Source organism: Elephantulus edwardii, unplaced genomic scaffold, assembly GCF_000299155.1.
Source record: "Elephantulus edwardii isolate Elephantulus edwardi_28Jun2011 unplaced genomic scaffold, EleEdw1.0 scaffold00019, whole genome shotgun sequence".
NCBI classification, from domain to species: domain Eukaryota; kingdom Metazoa; phylum Chordata; class Mammalia; order Macroscelidea; family Macroscelididae; genus Elephantulus; species Elephantulus edwardii.
In genome coordinates this window covers 14,914,752-14,935,790 of record NW_006399769.1, presented here as the reverse complement: position 1 = coordinate 14,935,790, position 21,039 = coordinate 14,914,752, and the positions used below count along the sequence as shown (strand labels likewise).

The window sequence follows — 21,039 nt, the reverse complement described above, 5'->3', positions numbered from 1 at the left end:
AACAGAGCAAGGAAACACTGCATGGGCAAAATCAAGAAAGAAGTGAATCAGAGATGTCTCTTTTCTCCATATCTTTTCAATCTATATGGGGAACAAATCCTTTAGGAGACTGGACTTTATGAGGAAGAATGTGGCAACAAGATTGGAAGAAGATTCATCAACAACCTGTGTTATGCAGATGACAACCTTGCTTGTCTGAGGAAGACCTGAAGTGTTTGGTGCATAAGTTCAAGGACTGCAGTCTTCAATATGTATTGCAGCTAAACATTTAAAAAAACCCAAACAACAACAACACACACACAAAGGTCCTCACCACAAGGTCAATTAGCAGCACCATGATAGATGGAGAAGAGATTGAGACTGTTAACAATTTTATCTTGCTTGGATCCACAATCAATATTCTTGCCACCAGCAGTCAGGAAATCAAAGGATGAATTGCATTGGGAAAGTCTGCTCTCAGAGTCTTGAAGAAAAATGATGTCAGTTTAGAGAGTAAGGTGCACCTGATCTAGGCCATGGTCTTTGCAAGTATTTGCTATGCACGAGAGAGCTGGACAATGACTAAGGATGGCAGAAGAAAAATTGATGCCTTTGAGTTGTGGTGCTGGAGTAAAGCATTAAACTACCAAGAGAACAAACAGGTCTGACCTAGAGGGGGTGAAACCAGGTTGCTCCTTGAAAGCAAGGATTTTGAAGTTTCGTCTCATATACTTTGTGCATGTTTTCAGGAGAGACCAGTCCTTGGAGAAGGATATCATGCTTGGAAGGATGGAGGGACAGCACAGGAGTGGAAGACTCTGGATGAGATGGATTGATGCAGTGGCTTTGGTATTGGGAGTGTGTCTGAGGCAGTGAAATAATTTGCTCAGGGTTCATGTGTCACAGTTGACTCAACATCACATGACAACAACTACAACTATTTGTGTGGTATATCTATATAGCTATCTCATTAGATAGTGGTGATGGTTGTACAATTTTCTCACTACAAAACCCACTGAATTTCAGATTCTAAATGAGTGAATTTTATGGTGTGTGGACTGTATCTCATTAGAACAATATTCACATAAGTTCTTGGTTTGTTGTTAAGTGTCCTAGATTTCAATACAACTTATAGTGACACTATGAACAACAGATCTGGGCCCTATCCTATCCTGCACCATCCTTAGCATCCTCAACACAGACACTATATCATTCCATTTCATTGACGGTCTTCCTCTTCTTCCCTGTCCCTCTGCCTTCCCAAAGTTGAGGTTCCTTTGCAAAGAATAGCCTTTCCTGATGTGTATCCAAAATATGTTAGTTGAAGCTTCACCATTCTTGCCTCCAAGGGGTGCTCTGGTTGCATGCATTTTCTCCAAGACATATCTCTTCATTCTTTTGGCAGTTTAAGGGGTATTTAGCACCCTTCTTCAATACCTCAACTCAAATGCATTCCTTCTTCTCCTGTCCTCCTTATTAATCATTCAGCGCTTAGATGCATAATAGGTGATTAGAAAGACTCTGGCTTGAATTAGATGCACTTTAATCTTTAAACTCCTATCCTTGCTCTTTAGAACTTTGGAAAGAACCCTGACAGCTGGCTTTCTTCTGTTTTCAGGGACGTTATTGGGATGCAATACTATAGGTAAGGAGCCCTTGTGGTGCAAAGGTTAAGTATTTGGATACTAACTCAATGACAAGCAGTTAGAGCTCATCCAACAGCTCTATGGGAGAAAGACTTGGGGATCTGGTTTCATGAAGGTTACAGCCAAGAAAACCCACACTTCATTATCATATGTGAACCAAGAACTTATGTGAACTTAATGGCACCCCACAACAGCAAACAGGAGCTCTGGTAACACAAGCCCTAGTGTGTTGCACTGCTAGCCAAAATACCACGTGTCTCCAGTAGTTTGAATCCATCAGCAGCCACTTAGGAAAACATGGGAAGTCTCCTTTTGTTAAGATGTACAGGCTTAACTGTGGCAATTGGACAATTAAAACAGACATTCGGATGGCGGGGAAGAAGAACAAACTGGGGAGGAGGGTGGAGAGAATGGTGCGGCAATGAAGGAGTGAAAGCCCAGAATCCCTGTGAATGTTCATTGAAACTAATAAAATTTAATAATAATAATTAAAAAAAAAGATGTGCAGGCTTAGAAATCTGAGGGAGAGTCATTATGGGTTAGTAGTGACTCAAAAGCAGTGAGTGAGTGAATATCAGCAACAGTATTTTAACTTATACTTTCCTTTGTTGTTGTTGTGTACTGTCAAGTAGGAACTAAGCTATAGCTGACCCTCCAGTGGGTTTTCAGAGAGAGTAAATCACATGGGAGGTGATTGCCCATCTTTCTCCCATGAAGCAGCTGTTGGATTAGAATCACGTGACTTTGGGGTTGTTTAGCACATTCTTACTACTAAGCCTCCAGAGCTTGGCATCCTTTTCTTCTATACACTCTGAAATTTTTATAATTAGAGATTATTTTTCAAATCAGATGAGGGAATTAAGATATTTCTAAATGGGGAAATGTGACAATATCACCAGCATGAAATAAAGTTCTTCTGAGTTGTTGTACAAGCCACATAGCCTCACCTTGAGTACTTGCAAGCCAAAAACTGGGACCATCCATTGAATCAAGCACTTACTCCTCTCTATAACTAACTTAGAGAAATACAACAGCAGTGAGGAGATTAACTAAAATCATGAAAAAGTGAAAATGGCATTGATGAAGGAAATTCATAGTCAACACTAATCTACTTCACAGGGAAAATGGGTTTCCAAAGGATCAGAGTCAAAGGTCTCCACATTCTTCATTGCATGGGACACGGTCAGATGCACAGCTTCACCCCTTAATATTACCATCAGAAAAATCACAGGTTTCACCAAATGTTTTGGTTACAAAAGTTTTGAATAAACAAAGAGCTAAGATCCTAGACAGGAAACATTTTCCGTTGAGTTATGGATGGAAGTCAAGAGCAGGAGGCTGGGGATAGGCCGGTTCCAGTGCAGTTGGATGAAGAACCAGTGCACGAGGTTCAGCTCACCTGAGAGTGCACTGCCTTTCTGCTCCTGAGCTGGTGAATCTGAGAGATTGTGTCAGAACCAGAGAGTGATGGCTCTCTGGCTAATGGCTGTACATTAGATGGTGTAATACCTACTCTACCAACTTATCAGGGACTCATATCTCAGGACCCCAAAAGTACGATGATTGACTGGAGGCTCATGACTGGCTTGTGTCTGTCCTGTTTAGAAAGTGTGTGAGCAATAATCAACGAGCTACAAGGACTCCAATCACTTAGGTATATGTTTTGACAAACAAGCAAGGCTTCTGCTGTCAGAGATTTATAGTGAAATATAGCAGGGCAGAGAGGCCAGCATGCAATCAGCAGCAAATTAGTTCTTTGAAGAGTGGTGCTTCTGTGTAGGTGTGTACAAGCACATATTTCTAGAAAGGCCATGGTTTGGGTTCTTTACAAAATATCATATTATAAATGTAATTGGCCCAAACATTGCTATTAGTCACAGTTTTGATCTGAAAGGTCAAAGAGAGCAAGAACAACAAAAAAACCGCCTAATAGATCCTGTGACTTAACAGAATTTTGTTCTCTGTACCTTGGCCAGGAACATGAATACATGATGCAGTGATATAGCCTGTTACTCACGACTTCTTATATGAAAAAGGAAAGGATAAAGCTGTTGTTTGCCCTTGCGATTCTGGCAAGAAAACACAAGGTCCTGCTATGCCCTTCCGAAAGCAGCTTCCTGAAGAACAAAACCAAACCCACAAACAAGAGGCACTGCAGACCAGGCCATTTCCCCTGGCACTACCCATAATGTTATGCTAATTCTTGTCTGCAACGCAGATTACATTAGCAAGGTGTAACTAGAAGCAATCAGTGTTCATAAAGTATGTCTTCTCCTATGCCCTTTCTGATGCTGTGCCCAGGGGTTGCAGACATTTATATAAACCTCTAGGTCTAACATTAGAGACGGCAGATAGGGACTTAATATGCCGCCTGATTGCTGAAGCCCAGGTATCATGCAATGGCTTATGTAATTTTCCCTGTGCTTAATAAAGTTACTTTATAAATATGCTTTAAAATTTTATCAGCCTAAAGGGTATTCAGATACTAACATGAATACTTGTTTTAATCTAAGGTACAAGTGCTTAGGTTTTCATACTACACTGGAAAAAGGCAAGTCCCACAGCTTGGGGAGTACAAGCTGGATTTAGTCAAGCCTGTTGACTAAACTGTCATGGTACTGGACTGTTGATCCTGGTGCTTGGTGACCCCATGTGCTACAGAGCAGACCCGAGTTCCTTTGGATTTGCTTGGCTGTGATCTGGGTGGAGTCAGATCCCATGCCTTTCTTCCATGCAATATTTCAGTCAGTAGTCAAGTGCAAACTTTTCATGCTACCTAAAATCAGTAAGTTCTCATCAAGGTTAAGATGATGTGTCAAGCTGGCTAGGCCATGAATCACAGGTGATCAACATATTTTATGAAATTATCTTCCATTTTGAGATCTGATGTGAGTGGCAAACAATCGACAGGAGAGTTTCTTTGTGGTGCCTAATCTGTATCCAGTTTGCATGAATGTTCTGGCAAAACTTTTTTTCTATATAATCTACATCCTGCTTGCTGTCCTCTGATCTCTGATTCTAGATACATGAGCCAACTGCTTGTCATCTAACTTACAGAGTGGGGCTTCACCAGCTTTTGTAGCCTGTGAGCCAGCAACCCACCACATGATCTGCTAATTGTGGGTTGGCCAGTCTCTGCAACCATGAGAGTAAGGAGACGCTTCCAGCCTAAAACCTGACCCACAGATTTAAGACAATAAATAAACATGACAGGAGAAAAAAAACAATGCCTTAGAGTTGTGGTTTTAGAGAAAAGTCCTGAATATCACATGGAATGCCAAAAGAACAAACAAATCTGTCTTGGAGGAAATGCAGCCAAGGTGCTCTTAAGAGTCAAGGATGGTAAACTATTTCATTGCTTGGAATATATATATACCCCAAGAAAATGAGAACTGAGGCTCAAACAGAAACTTGTACACCAGTGTTCATAGTAGCATTATTCACTGTCGCATGAACATGGAAACAGCCCTGATGTCCAACCACAAACGAATGGATTGAGAAGCTGTGGTACATTCATACAATGGTATTCTATGCAGCAAGCAGGAGCAATGGTTTTGTAAACTGACTACCTAATTTGGAAGGGACTAGAGAGCAGTATGCTGAGTCAACCAACTCAGTCTCACAAGGACAAATACTATATAAAACCTTTCTTGTATGAGAATGAGTATGAGGATCCAAGGGGGCAGGGGGTGAGGGTGGAAGCAGAGGGGTGAGGATGAGTGTTGGGGGGGTGTTAATCATAGAGTTGCACAATTTGATGGGTAGGGGGTGAAGGAAAATGGAAGGATCTTTTATGAAAAACAATGTAGTCAAACGTTGTAAATAAATCAGTATAAAATTAAAAGAAAAAAAAGAATCAAGAATGGTAAAACTTCATCTCACATACTTTGGGCGTGTTGCCAAGAGGGACCAGTTCTTGGAGAAGGGCATCATAGTTGGAAAGGTGGGGGGTCAATGTAAAAAAAGAAAGATTCTCGGGGAGCTCTGGTGGCCTAGTGGCAAGAAACTGCACTGCAATCCCAGAGGCACATGGTTCGAATCCACCAGATGCTCTGCCGGGAAAGGAGGGACAATCTCCTCCTGTACCAGTCAGATCTGATTTGACGGTACACAGACACACAAAATAATAATAAAATAAAATAAAGAATGTAGTTTAAAAAAAAAAAAGAAAGATTCTCAACAAGATGGACTGACACGGTGACTAACAAAAAAAAATGGAATAGAGTATATCATAGATGTAGTAAGGTGCAGGATAGGGCAAGGTTCAGATTTGTTGTTCATATGGTGGTTGTGATTTGTACTTGACTTGATGGCACTTACCAACAACAGTTTCCACACGTGAATGAGTCATTTTCTTGACATTAATCTCGTTCTCTATAGGGAGCACTGGTAAACTAGTGGCAAGAAGCTGCACTGCAATCCCAAAGGCACATGGTTCGAATCCACAAGCTGCTCTGAAGAAGGATGGGCAATCTTCTTTCATGTGATTAACTGCCTCCGAAAACCCACTGGAGGGTCAGGTATGGGTTGATATTGACTTGACATTACCCAACAATAATAAGTACATACATTCTTCACGGATTCTGCTTCTCTAGAGAACCCATCCCTCCTAAGATAGCTCTCAAGAAATACAACTTTTAGAGTAATGAGTGAATGAATGAAGTAGAATTGGCCATCCATTTCTGAAACCATGGGCCTACAAAAATCCTATGAACAGAGAAATGTAGAAAGTTACAGTATTAGACATGGAACCCAGATAGGTAGTCACTCAAAATGAGTAAAAACAGCTGCAAAGAACCATTAATACCTGGAACATGCAAAATATGAAGTATGAATATAGGAAAAATAGAAGTTATAAAAAATGAGACAGAACACATGCTGAATGACATTCTGGGCACCACCTGATTTGTATAGGCATGTACATGATCTACTATGCTGAGAATAAAATACTAAGGGAGAATAATTTTGAATTCATAGTTAAAAAGGCAATTTCAAGATCCATCCTGAAGTACATCCATCCTGTGAATAATAGGATACTGTCCATATGCATATTAGGAAGACCTGTAATATGACTATTGTTCAAATATATGCACCAATAACTAAAACTAAGGAGATCAATTATTTCTACCAACCTTTGCAATCTGAAACTGACCAAACATTCAATCAAGATGCATTAATAATTATTGATGACTGGGATGCAAAAGTTAGAAACAATGAAGAAAGAATAATAGTCAGAAAATATGGACTTGGTGACAAAAATAAGGTCAAATATCAAATGATCGAATTTTGGGCTCTCAATGACTGATTCATAACAAATACGTGTTAAAAAACAACACAAATGGTGACTTTACACATGGACCTCACCTGATGGATGGCACAGGAATCAGATTGTCTGTGTTTGTGGAAAGAATCGGTGGAGATGTTCAGTATCTGCAGTCAAAACCAGAGCAGGTGCAAACTGTGGAACAGACCATCAATTTACACATATGTAAGTCTAGATTAAAACTGAAGAAAAGGAAAGCTCGTCTGCAGGAACCAAGATACGACCCTGAATAGATCTTGAGTTGAATTTAAGAATTATCTCGAGAACAAGTTTGAGGTGTTGAATATCTGTGATTAAAGACCAGAGGAACTGTGGGGAAACAAAAAAGTATCATCCATGAAGAGAATAAAGGGTCATTATAAAGGAGAAAGAAAAAAAAAAAAACAAACCAAAGCCCAACAATCCAAAATGGCTGCCAGAAGAGCTACGAATATTGCATCAGAGTGTCAAGACACCAAAACAGAAGGAAGAGATGCTGAAGTAAAAGAGCTGAACAGGAGATTTCAGAGGACAGTTCAGAAGATAAAGCGAATTATTATAACAAGATGTGCAGAGAGCTGAAGGCAGAGAATAAAAAGGTAAGAACTTGCTTGCCATTTCTTGAGCTGAATGAATTAAAAAAAAAATTTCAAACCTTGAGTTGCAATACTGGGAGATACTATGGGTACAATCTTGAACGATTCAGGAAACATCAAAAGAAGATGGAAGGAATGCACAGAATCACTGTCCCAAATGTAATTAGTTGACACAGAAATTTCAGGAAATACTATGTAAACGAGAGCCAATGATATTGAAATGAAGTTCAAGCTGCACTGAAGGCACAAACAAAAATTAAGGCCCCAGGACTTGATAGACTACCAACTGATATGTTTCAACTAACAGATGCAACCCTAGATATGCTCACCAGTTTATGCCAGGAAATTTGGAGGACAGCTACCTTGTCAACTGAGTGGAAGAGATTCATATTTATCCCCATTCCCAAGAAAGGTGATGCAATAAATAGAATGTGGAAATTATGGAACAATATCACGGATATCTCATGCAAGCAAAAGATTGTAGAAGACCATTAAAAATGGCTAGAACAGTGCATTGATAGGAAACTACCAGAAATTCAAGCTGAATATAAAAGAGGCTGTGATACCAGCAATATTGTTGCTGATATCAGATGGATCCTGGCTGAAAGCAAAGAATATCAGAAGAATATCTATTTGTGTTTTATTGATTGTACAAAGACATTTGACTGTGTGGGTCACAAGAAATTATGGCTAACATTCAGGAGAATGGAAATCCCAGAACACTTTGCTGTTCCAGTATGAAATCTATACCTAAATGAAGAAGTTGAAACAGCAGTACATTACATGGTTTAAAATAAGGAAGTGTGTCAGGAGTGTATGCTTTCCCCATACCTATAGAATCTGTACGCTGAGCAAATAATTGGAGAAGCCAGATTTTATAAGAAAGAATGTGGCATCAGCATTGGAAGAAGACTCATAAAAAATGTCTGTTATGCAGATGACACAACTTGGCTTGCTGAAAATGAAGAGGACATGAAATATTTGCTGCAGAAGATCAAGGACTACAGTTTTTGGCATGGCTTACATGCCAAAATCAAGAAAACAAAGATCACCACAGGACCAACAGTCAACATTATGATAGACAAAGGATTGAAGCTGTCAATGATTTCATATTCCTTCGATCAACAATCCACACCTTTGCTACTAGGCGGCGGGAAATCAGGAGACATTTTGCACTGGGCAAGTCTGTTATCAAGGACCTCTCCAGAACGCTGAAGAACAGGATTAAGTTTGAAGACTAAGGGGAACCTGATTCAGGCAATGGTCTTCTCAATCATCTGTTATGCATCAGAGAGCTGGACAATGAATAAAGATGACAGAAGAATTGATGTCTTAGAGTTGTGGTGCTGGAGAAGAGTGTTGAATATCCCATGGACTTCTAAAAGAACAAACAGGTATCTTGGAGAAAGGGTATCTGCAGAGCTCCTTGGAGGCAAAGATGGTGAAGCTTTGCCCTTCATTCTATGGATATATAGCTGAGTGAAGATATGCATTGGAGAATGACATTATGTTTGGAAAGATGGGCTTCCAGCAAAGGAGAGGAAGACCTCCAATTAGATAGACTGACACGGTGACTTCAGCAATGGCCTTGAGTGTGTCAGAGATGATGAAGATGACACAGGCTAGAGCAGGATTCAGGTTGGCTCTTCATGGAGTTGCTATAACTCATACTCGACTTGAGGGCACCTAACAACCACAACCACAACATTCTTTTTTAAAATTTTTTATTATTATTAATTTTAATGCAAGTTTACCGAGACTGAGAATTTCCATTCAGTCATTGTTGCACTTTTCTCCCTGCCCACACCTCCCTCCACCCAATTCGCTCTTCTCTTTGAAAAGTAAAAAAAGAAAAAAAAATTATTTCATTGTTATACGATCCCTCCCCCCAAGTCCACTCCACTATTCAGCCTTCATTCTGGACTCCTGTCATGACAATAATACCTAATCACATATCCCTTTTAAACAGTTTTCTCCCTCGTCTGTTTCAATGCAATATATATTATTTATTCCATCTTTCTCAGTCTCCCTCCAACCCTGATGTCAGTCCTGTTTTTCAACAGTAGCATTATGCAGTATTTGTCCTCTAGGGTCATGCATTTTGAATAATATTGCATGAGTTCCTTGTTTTTCAACAACAACATTCTTCATATCCCTTCACTTCCTGCATTTCATTAAAGGACAGGTTGTAGGAATTCACCAATCCTTTTCTGGCTTTTTAAAAAGTAATCAGTGGCATTCATTAACGAAGATGGAGTAAGCTGTGCATCTTGTGGCCTCATGTCAGGCTTTTTGGGGTCTGAAAAGCTAATTGACAGAAAGGGACTGAATCTATGGCTTCTGACAGCACTTAGTATCTGCTGTATAGAACTGAAGGAGCTTTTGTGGTGTCCTTGTTAAGATATTTAGCTGCCAACTAAAAAGATCCATGGTTCAAACCCACCAGCTGCTCCACAGGAGAAAGATGAGGTGGTCTGACGTTTAGAAACTTCATGATCTTGGAAACCCTTAAGGGGCGATTTGTCCTTATCCTATAGGATTATTATGAGTCAGCATGCATTAAATGGAAGTGGGCTTGATTTTGGGTTTTTTGACTTGTTTGTTTTGCTATTCACTTGATTAAATGCTAGGGAGTACTGGTGGCCCAAGTGGTGCTGCTAACCCCAAGGCCACACCTTTCTGATGGCTGAATCCATCAGTGGCTTCACTTGGGAGAAAGAGATTTCTACTACTGTGCAATTCACAGCTTCAGAAACTTGTGGGAAGGTCAGCTGCAAGTTGGTTCCAACTCTGACAATGAGTTTGGGTTAAATGTTAATCATCAGTCTTTAACATTTGAAAATTCAAACCTATATCACAGTCTCGACTGTGGTTCTAACATTGTTTGAGAAAGGAGTAGAGGCTGAATCTAAGCAACAGGAGTAGGTGAGCGAGAGTCTGAGAAGCCAGGGCAAGATTGAGTGAAAGGTTTCCTTGAACACACGCACGTTAGTTAGTAGCCTTGACTAAAACCACCCAAAATGCTTAAAAAACAAACAGAAAAACAAACCATGCCTGTTTCTTTCTCCAGATCAATTAAGTTGGAATCTCTTGGGCTCAAAGCACAGGTATTTCTAAGTCTTCCCAGGCGATTTTAAAGTGGAACTAGTATTGAGATGCCCTGCTCTCAACTGTCCAATCCATTCTTTATTAGAATTTGGAAGATGGGTTCTATTTATGAACCCAATTCAGTGAAGAATGCTCCCTCTGTTGGAATCCTCTGTGAGCTTCAGAAACTGCTGAAGCCTCTGTCCCATCCCCAGAGATGGTGCAATGATGGGTCTAAGGTAGAGCCTGGGCTTTGGTTTTTTTAGAAAGAACCATCAGATGATTTTTATGTACAGATAAGAAGATAAGGTAAGCATGCTAGAACTGCGGAATCTACCCCAAGCCTACGTAATCTGCTAGCATCTTAACCACATCTCCAGGTGGTCTGGTTTGGTTAAGTGAGAAGTGGCTGGATCTATGGCTGTATGTTCGATCCACACTGCATCCTCTCATGTCCTGTAGCTTTGAATTTGTTCAGTCTTGTCTTCTCAGGGGTTGTTTGAATTTCAGAGAATCATTATGGCTTGAGCCTGTTCAGCTTCTCTTTGTACTATTGTTAACTGCAGTTGTAATGACCGTGCTCTCTGGCCACAGACCTAAGGGTTAATCCAGGAGGAAACGGAATTACGTCTCTGAGGCCCACATGGTTCAATTTTTACAGAAAAAAATAAAAACAGTCAATGTAGCCAAAAGAAATGAAAATTAGGTTACCCTTTTCACCTTGTAACTACAACTAGTATAAAAATGACTCAAAACCGGAAAAACAAAACCCATTGCTTTTGAGTTTATTCTAATTCATGGTGCTCTTCCATGAGGTTTCTGAACCTGAATTTTTTTTTTTTTTTTTAGGGGAAAGAGCAAATGCAGTTAGTTACCCTAAATTATGTAGTCAAGTTTCACACATTTGGGGAAATTGCAGGGGTCAGTATATCTGGAGTGCCTGATGCTGGGAAAACAACCTATGTGTTCATAATCATGGTATTTCTCCTGCCAGTTAAGTATTGAAGCTAAAAATCTTAAGGTAAGGAGGTGGACTTATTTCCTCCTGTGGAGGAGATGGTGGATCCAAACCATCAACCTTTCTGTTTACAGCCTAACACTTAACCCACTGTACCACCTGGGCTCCTTCCAAACTGCTTAGCAAAATTGCTTGTAATCCCTTTCATTCCTCTTCAGTTCCCTGACCCTCAAGAGGCTCTGGTGCCTTTCCTTCTCCTCCTCCTCCAACTCTGTTTTCCCTTGCCTCTCCCCCACTCCTTTTCTCCCTCTCTTTGTTTATTGGTATGGCTGATCAGCCTCTCTTTCTAAGTAGGCCCCCTCCTTTGTTCTTTATCTTTTCTTTTTCCAGCACTGCATTCTAAAACTGTCTGGGAAAGCAGTGCTCTCCCCACAAGAATCAGGATGGGGTAGTGAGCGAGGCAAGACTGATGGGAGGAAAGAACTCTCACATGTTAATGACTGACCTGCATGTTTGTCTCCTCTTGTGGATTAAGAGTTTGTTGAGGGCTTCTGGGCTTGTTCTGACTTATATCTTCACAATGGTCTTGTTTCTGGTCCACAGTAGGTGAACAGAAATGTGATGACTGACTTGTTGGTTACATTCTCCAGGTTACCTAGGGTCCAAGTGGGATCATGCTGCTAGCACTGAAAAGGAAGCCCCTGCTCAGGTTCCAGCTTCCCATGGGAATCTCTCCCTTCTCTCCTGCTGCCATGGAAATAAAGCTTCTCAAGGTCCTCAATTGCTCCTGCAGACTCCAGTATGTAGCTGGCATTCTCAACAGGACTCCTTGATAGAAGTGGTATTTTGAAAATCCAGAAACTAGCAGTTCTCTTTGGAAGTGATATTTTACTACTACTCTCTCAGCTATAAACCCGATGCTTGTTTCTGGCCCAGAGCTGGGTACAGACCTTCTTTCTTATTCATAAGCAGTATTTTTCTCTAAATTGATTTATCACTGCACACCTCTGCTCCTAATGACAGATGGCAGCTTTTCCTTGTCTTCCTTGCTTTTGAACACGAGTATTCATGTGCGGACTACACGTCGTGGGAAGCACACAGTCTCCTCGGTACAAATGTCACTGTCTCCTGTGGTTCTCTGGAATCTGGACCTTGGAGAGATCTTTAATATTCTCCAAGAGGAACCTGTAAATATAGCACTGTTTGCTTAACTTGCAACATTAATCTTTCTGTGGCTAGGAGCATAAAATAATAAGGAAAATACCACAATTTACTACAGTAAATCAATGGGCCGATAAGATGGATGCCAGTATGTTTCAAAATTGTGCCAACTTTATGTTGATAAAATGACTTTCTTCTGAGAATTAAAAAAAACCCACAAAACCATCACCACAACACAACACTGCCAATGGTTCTAATCCTGTGAGATTTGACTTTGTTTCAACTTGACATAAAGCAGAGAATTGGCCCAACATGACTTCATTCATCTTCATAACTTTTCTGCTGATGGAATTTATGGTGAGCATAGTGTTATTATTCTTTCTTTGTGGAGGTTGAGAGAATTTTAGCTTTGAGTCAAACTAGCATATTCTGTATTGGGTTCATGGCCAAGAGCAGACACCCAGATCTGGATCTATGCCCATATATATATTTTTTTTTTTAAAGAAAACAAGTAATTGCGATTAGTTGGTGAGTATGAGGACACTTTGTTAATCAAAGACAGTTGAGTCTCACAGACTAGATCTACCATGGCTGCTGGTTAGAATAGGTATGTCAGTTCCCTGAAACAGCTGGTCAATTTGACCTAACTACCATTTTGATGTGTTTTTTGTTTTGTTGGTTTGCTTTTTTTTAACTTAAAAGAAAATCTGATTAATCTATCAAAATGACTGAAACCAGATTAGCAGCATGTAGACAGTTTCAGTTAGAAAAGTCTTCCTAATAGCTCCTGAGAACACGAGTCTCATTTTTGGCAATTAATTAAATAGGAAAGACCCAAATATTTCCAGATTCATCTTAAAATCCACTGACTGTGGCATAAAATTTTACGTAGTTTATGTTTCTGTTAGGAATTTACCTTTGGCCATTGGTACTGGCGATTTCCAACAACAATAATGTTTATACAAGATAGAAGTTCCTTTTTCTCACAGATGAGAGAAATGCAGAGACTTGACATAGCTTAGAGGAAGGGCAGGAAGTTGTGGTTTCTACCAGGTAAAAGCACTCTGCTTCTGCTGTTTAGGTTTCTGACTGTCAACAGGTGCTGTCGAGTTGATTCGAATTCATGGTGACCCTCATGAATGTGTCAATGGCATGTTGTAGGGCAGCCATCACTAGGTCTTTTTTCTGAAGCATTCTGGGTGGATTTAGGGGTTCCTTAAGCTCATTATGGAGGGAGGCAGAGAGTGAGAGGGGGGAGGAGGAGGAGAGAGAAAAATATGGCAAAGACTCTGCTAGTTGTACTAGATGCTCGAGTTGTACTACTTCATCCTAGAAGAACTTCAGGAATAGCAGCCACAGTTGATGCTACTAATAAAAGATTTTAATAATTGATGATCATACTCTAAACTCTTTTTTTCCCCTCAGCACACGTTAAGCAGCTGAGTTAAATAGCGATGTAATAGGAATCACCACTCCTGTAGTTTTCTTTTATGGTGCCACTAATTTTTAGAATTCCCTTAAAGACACATCGGTGCTTTTGGTTTAGGAAGGAGCAGTTCTAAAAATGTCTTCTTTGGGTCAAGAAGCCAATTTTGAGGTTCTGCTAAGTTTTGCTTCTTTTTATTTCATCTATAACTAAGGAGCCAAGAGAAATAACCATAGACTGAAAGAATAGAATTCTGTCCATTACAAGACAGAATTGATCTTACACACAATTAACCACCCAACACTCAAAACTCAACTCATTGCTACTGAGTAGAACCAAATCACAGCTGGCCCTCCAGTGTGTTTTCAGAGGCTGTAAAACACATGAGAAGAGGCTATCCATTTTTTGCTGAAGGAACAGCTGGTGGATTTGGACTGTCTGCCTTTGGGTTTGCAGTACAACTGCTTACCCATTAAGTCACCAGGGCTCAAATAATCACTGGATCCCTGTATAAAAAACTTTAAAAACACTGGAGAAATCATGATATTCTGGCCCCTAGAATTAGCATAAATACAAAGCCATGTTTCATACGTTGTGAACAGCAGAGTGCTAAGTTCCCCAGTGCATCGTTTTATTGGTATCTTTGGAACAGAGGGAGATTCGAAAAGTTTCTTATGTTGTCCTCCTCATAGATACAGGGCTCCCTTTTATTGACAGAATTGAGAGTCTGGATATTGTAAGGTAGACTACTAACACTATGATTTAAGTAAGTATATTAACCTAAGCTTACAGATCTTTGATGTGAAAGTTTTTTACTACACAGGTCAAGTACTTTTTTTTAAAGTACATTTTTTGTAGGCTGCTCATCTAGTTCTATTTTAGGAAACTCGTGACCCATCAGCCACCACCAGACTTGTGCAAGTCAAGTCTGCTCTACTAGTAACCCATTCACTCTCCTTCTGTCAGTTAAATCTTCCTATTTGGTGTCTGTTACCCTGATGGGAGCTCTGGTGGTCTAATGATAAGAAGCTGTCTGAAATCCCAAAGGTATGCAGTTTGAATCCACCAGCTGCTTCATGAGTGAAAGATGAACACTCTCCATCTATGTGATTAACTGCCTTTGAAAACCTGCTAGAGTGTCAGCTATAGGTCTGTTACAAAATGACGGTACACAGCAACAACTCTGAGGGCCTAGTGGTAAGGAGTTGCCAACCCAAAGGCACACAGTTTGAATCAACCAGCAGCTTCCCAGGACAAAGATGAGCAATCTCCTCCTGTGTGATTTATAGTCTCTGGAAAACCCACTGGAGGATCAGCTACAAGTTGGTTCTAACTCGATGGCACATAACAACAAAAACAATTCTGATGGCCTTGTGTATATGGATTTGTGCTGCCAATCCAAAGTTGAGTGGTTTGAATCCCCCAACTGTTCTGCAGGAGAAAGACAGACAATCTCCCCTTTGTGTGATTTCCAGCCTCTGAAAACTTACTTGAGGGTCAGCTAGGTACCATTTCCAGTTCGATGGAAAGGAATGAGTGAAACTCTGGGCACTCACAGACCCCGCTGAATTCAAGAAGCTGATTTTTATAGCAGCATTTCTTATCTGCATTCACACAGTATGAATGAAGCTCAAGATACTCAAGAATTCTGATTATTTTCATTATTTTTTCTGAAAGCCTTAGAAAAGATAGTGTCTTCTAGGCTTAGAGTATGTGTGACATGTTACCATTCCAATATTAGCTTCTACCTGTCTGAAGTATTGCTATTTCAACTGGCATTTCACTTTTTAGCAATAGGTCAAAAGGGAGCCCAGGTCTTTATCATTCAACCAAGTAAACTCAGTTAAGCCATTGAATTAGAAACTTCTGGATAATAAATCCATGCCAATAACTTGGTGCATAAAACTAGGTCTCTGGTAGAACACCCAGTTGTTGATATTATGTGCCTTCGAATGGCCTGCAACTCATATTTACAATAGCTCTGAACCCTGCCCTGCCCTGAGCCAGCGTCACTAACTCTGACACACCTTACCTCCATTACACCAGTTACTGTGTCAATCCATCTCATACCATGTCTTCCTCTCCTGCGCCGTACCTCCACCCTTGCAAGCATGATGTCCTTCTCCAAGGACATCTCTCCTGTCCATGTGCTCAAAGTATGTGAGATGTAGTCTCAAAATCCTTGCCTTCAAGGACAAATTTGCTTTTACTTTCTCCAGGACAGACCTGTTTTTTCTCTTGGCGGTCCATGGTGTGTTCAATCCACTTCTCCAGACCATAACCAAGAGACAGTGATTCTTCTTCTGACATCCTTAGTCATTCTCCAGCTATTGCCTAATTTTTTTTGTCAGTATTAATTTGCCTTATTATTTTTTTTTTTGTGTGTGTGTGTGTGTGAATGTGTGTTTGAGTCTTTTATTTTCAAGTTTAACTTTTTAATTGGCCTCAATGGAAATGCTGAAAGTGGAATTAGTTCTAAGTTAGGAGAGACTGAAGAATCCTAAGTGTGGGGCACAAGGAGAACTAGCACTTCTGTAGGTTAAAACTTCCTCAAGCAAGATCATGATAAAGCTTTTAAGTAGGGCTAGACCAGCATCTACAGGTAGAGAAGAAAAGCCATTGCTTCTGCTGAGGGAGGTACAAGGGACTTTTGAGAGTACTTAGACCAGTCAGATTCTCCAAATATGCTCACACACTAATCAGTTCTTGTAGACTAATCCGCTCTATTTCCTACCCCTCAAGTTTCCGGACTTTATACTTAATTGATCTAGTGAGGATGTGAATTCAACCTGTACTATTCAACCTGTTCAATTCAGTAGCTGGTCAGCTCTCACTCTGCATTTGGTTTGGGCTATGCCAGTCCTCTGACTAAAAGTAAGAGCTAAGAGGTTCTTCTGGGGCAGCTGTATAAAATCCTTGTTATAATTATCTCTTAATCAGAAAAAATTGAACTCTTTAGCCTGTTATTTTCCTTCTTTGAAAGCTTACCAAAGCTCACAGAAACAGCTTTTCCAGCCCACACTTCTTGTATCCTTAACCATGTTGTTGTTAGGTGCCATCGAGTTGGAACTGAGTCATAGCTGATGCTGTAGCAAACTTTCAGACTGTAAATTATTTGGTGACCTAGTGATGAGAAACTGTGCTGCAATCCCAAAGGCACTTAGTTCAAATCCACCAGCAGCTCCATTTGAGAAGAATAGAGAATCTCCTTCCATGAAATTTACTGCCTCTGAAAACCTGCTGGAGAGTGTGCTATATGAGATGGTCCTGGCGTAGTAGCACACAACAAATTGCATGGGGAGAGATTGCCCATCTTTCTCCTCAGAACAGCTTGTCTGTTCAAACTGCCTGCCTTTGAGTTTGCAGTTCAAGGCCATGAGAGCTCCCATCTTTAACCTTGGTAATGTTTTACTGCAGGAAAAGAAAAAGTTAAAACTTTTACTGCATTTAGACACCTAACCCCACATGGCTACCTGTGATTATTTAAGTAGCTGTTTTACTACCTTGAGTGAGCTCTGGTGGTCTAGAGGCAAGAAGCTGTACTGCAGTCAAAAAGGCGAGCAGTTTGAATCCCCCAGTTGCTTCACGGGACAAAGATGGGCAATCTCCTGCTGGAGGGTCAGCTATGGGTCGCTTCCAATTCTACTGAACACAACAACCTTGAGTATTATGGACTACTAGTATTTTCACATTGAGTGACAATCAAACACTCCCAATTCAAGCCCAACCAGATCAGATAGATAATCTAAGGTTCCCATGTTCTGGAAGGCTTTTGTTTGTGATAATTTCTGGTCTACTTTTTGTATTGGACTTTAATTCTTTAGCAGCAGAATTTACTCTGGTGATTTTAAGTGGTGTTGTTGTTGTTGCTAGGTGCCATCAAGTCACCTGTCACTCATAGTGACCCTATGTATGACAGCTCTGAACCCTGCCCTGTCCTGAGCCAGTCTCATTGATTCCAACACACCTACCCCTCATTGCCCTTAGTTACAATATCAATTCATCTCATCCAGGGTCTTCCTCTTCTGTGCTGTTCCTCTACCCTTCCGAGCATGATATCCTTCTCCAAAGACCAGTCACTCCTGGCCACGTGCCCAAAGTATGTGAGATGGAGCTTCAAAATCCTAGCCTTCAAGGAGAAACTTGGTTTCACCCTCTCCAAGAGAGATGAATTTGATTTCTTGGAGGTCCACAGTATGTTTGAGATTTTAAGTAGAAAGGGATTTATTAATAGATAGAGATCTTAAGGAACCATTAAACAGACTAAAGAAACAGAAACTAGCCATCATCCATGCATTTCACACTGAGGTTATCGATTTTCCAAGGGAGCTGCTGTCTCTGTCATGTTTAGGAAGCCCCAATAACTACCAGCTCCAATTAATGCTAGAAATAATACCAGCTCATTTCCTACCTTTTCTGATATTGTTTTGTTTTCAAGAAGTCATTTAAAAAGGCATCTTGCTGGTGGAGTCTCAATCACATGTCAGTATCAAAGGACAAGAAGGACTAGGAAATGCAAATTTTTATATAGTTATGTTGAGAAGGCAGATCTACACAATGAGGACCTACCAAAATGTTAAGAAGGCATTAAAAAATTTTTTTGGCATCTCCTTAAGAAGAGGAAGAGAATACAAAAGAAGAACAATAACAAACTACTTCTTTGTGTTGGATTATAAGATAGCCGATGAATTATTTTTAGTATGCTTTAAAACAAATATATATATTACCTATTATTTATACAGGTTAAATAAGATCATGTAAAGGTCTTTTTTTTTTTAAAAAGCATGAAATAGATTTTGGGGCAACCACAAAGGCATTTCTCATTTTGAATAATTCCACACCAGTAAATGAGGACCCGGTTTATTTCATTAAGGTTATCTCTGCTTTAATAAGTTATTTCTTCCCCACCTAGGTTGAGTACATTCCAATCTGAGGGGCTCAACTTCTGGCGATATATGAGACAATATTCTGCTATTATTTATAAGGTTTCCAATGCTCAATTTTTTCCCCGGTGGTGCATTGCCTGGTCCTTTCTGTTAGGCTTGTCTCACTCAGAAAGCTCTGCTGAAACCTGTCCACTATGAGTGACCCTGCTGATGTTTTGAAATACTGGTGGAATCGTATCCAGCATCACAGGAGACAGCAAAACAGCATGCCAAGCTGACGGAAGAGCAGAGGCATGACTCAGTGAGAAGAAACAGAAGCAAACATCCAGTAATAATAAGAATATGGAGTTTATGAAGTATGAATCTAGGAAAACTGAAAGTTAGAAAAAATGAAAAAGAACACTTGAAGACTGAAGTCCTAGGCATAAGTGAGCTAAAATGAATTGGTATCTGTCACTTTGAACTAGACAATTAAGTGGTTTACTGAGCTGGGGATGACAAAGAACTGTGTCACATTCATTGGCAAAAGGAACATTAAAGAACTAACCTGATGTACAACATTTTTAGTGATAGGTTAACATCCACCTTCATACAAAGCATACCACTTAATTAAATTATTATTCAAACTTACTCATCAACCAATACTAAAATTGAAGAAATTTTAACAATTTTTGCAATCTGAAATTGATCAAACATATGATTGAGACACATTGGCAATCACTGTTGATTGGATTGTGAAAGGTACAAGCAAAGACATTTCCATAGCTGGAAAATTTGGGTGTAGTAAACTAAACAACCCCAGACATGACATGATTTTTTTTTTCAGGTCTAATAATGTAATTCATTACAAATATTTCTTCTCAACAGTATAGCCTGCATCTACACACATGGACTTCCAATCTTGGTGCCTGTTGGCCTCTGTTCAGTGGCCTGAGGTTTCAAGGGCAATAGGACACTGGGAAGTATTTTCTTCAGTTAGAATACACAGGAGACAGGGGAGCTCTGGTGGCCTAGTGGCAAGGAGCTGCAACTACAATCCCAGAGACGCACGGTTCGAATACACCAGATGCTCTGCCGGGGAAGGAGGAACAATCTCCTCCTGTACCAGTCAGATCTGATTTGACGGTACACTCACACAAAAATAAAAAATTAAAAATTAAAAAAAAAGAACACAGGAGACAAATTGACTACATTTGTGGAAAAAGACAATACCATTAGTCAGTACAAGGCCAGGGGGCTACTTTGAATGGGATCGAAATGAGTCTTTTATAAGCAAAATAGGACATTGAATATAACTCAAATGAATTTAGAGAACATCTCAAGAATAGGTTTGATACATTGAACACTCACAACCAAAAAAAAAAAATATACGGGAAGAAAGTAAAAAGTCAATAAAAATACAAGTAAGAAAATACAAAAATGGATATCAGTAGAGACTTGAAATTTGCTCTTGAACTTTGAATAGCTAAAGTGAATGGAAGAAGCACCAAAATTAGGTGGAAGGGATACATAGTCACTGCACAAGAAAGAATTAATCAACATGGAAACATTTTAGAGAATAGTATATGATCAAGAAATAGTAGTAATGAAGGAGAAGGCTCAAGCCTCACTAAAAGCTTTGACAAAAAATAAGGCCCTAGGAATTGGTAAAAAACTAATTGACATATTTTAACAAACAGATACAGTCTGTGCCAAGAAATCTAGAAGACAGCTACTTGGCCAACAGATAAGGAACTCTATGTTTTTTTCCTACCTTCCATAAAAATGATCCAACAAATTGTGGAAATTATTAAACAGTATCATCATGCAAGTAAAATCTTGTTGAAGATTACTTAAAAATGTCTTGAACGATACACCAATGGAGACCTGCCAGAAATTCAGGTTAGATTCAGAAGAAGCTAGGGTACAAGGGATACCATTTTTTATGTCAGATGTACCTTGGCTGAAGGCAAAGAATAACAAAAGCATGTTTTATTGACTATGCAAATGCACTTGACT

General features: G+C 39.8%; 1 protein-coding gene across 1 annotated transcript in view; it reads right to left on the bottom strand.

Moving 5' to 3' along the window:
• Positions 1-21,039, bottom strand: part of LOC102863437 (chromobox protein homolog 5-like) — a gene marked incomplete at its 3' end in the record, with an annotated part of 150,987 nt that overhangs the window by 95,321 nt on the left and 34,627 nt on the right. The gene's annotated exons all lie outside the window — the stretch shown is intronic.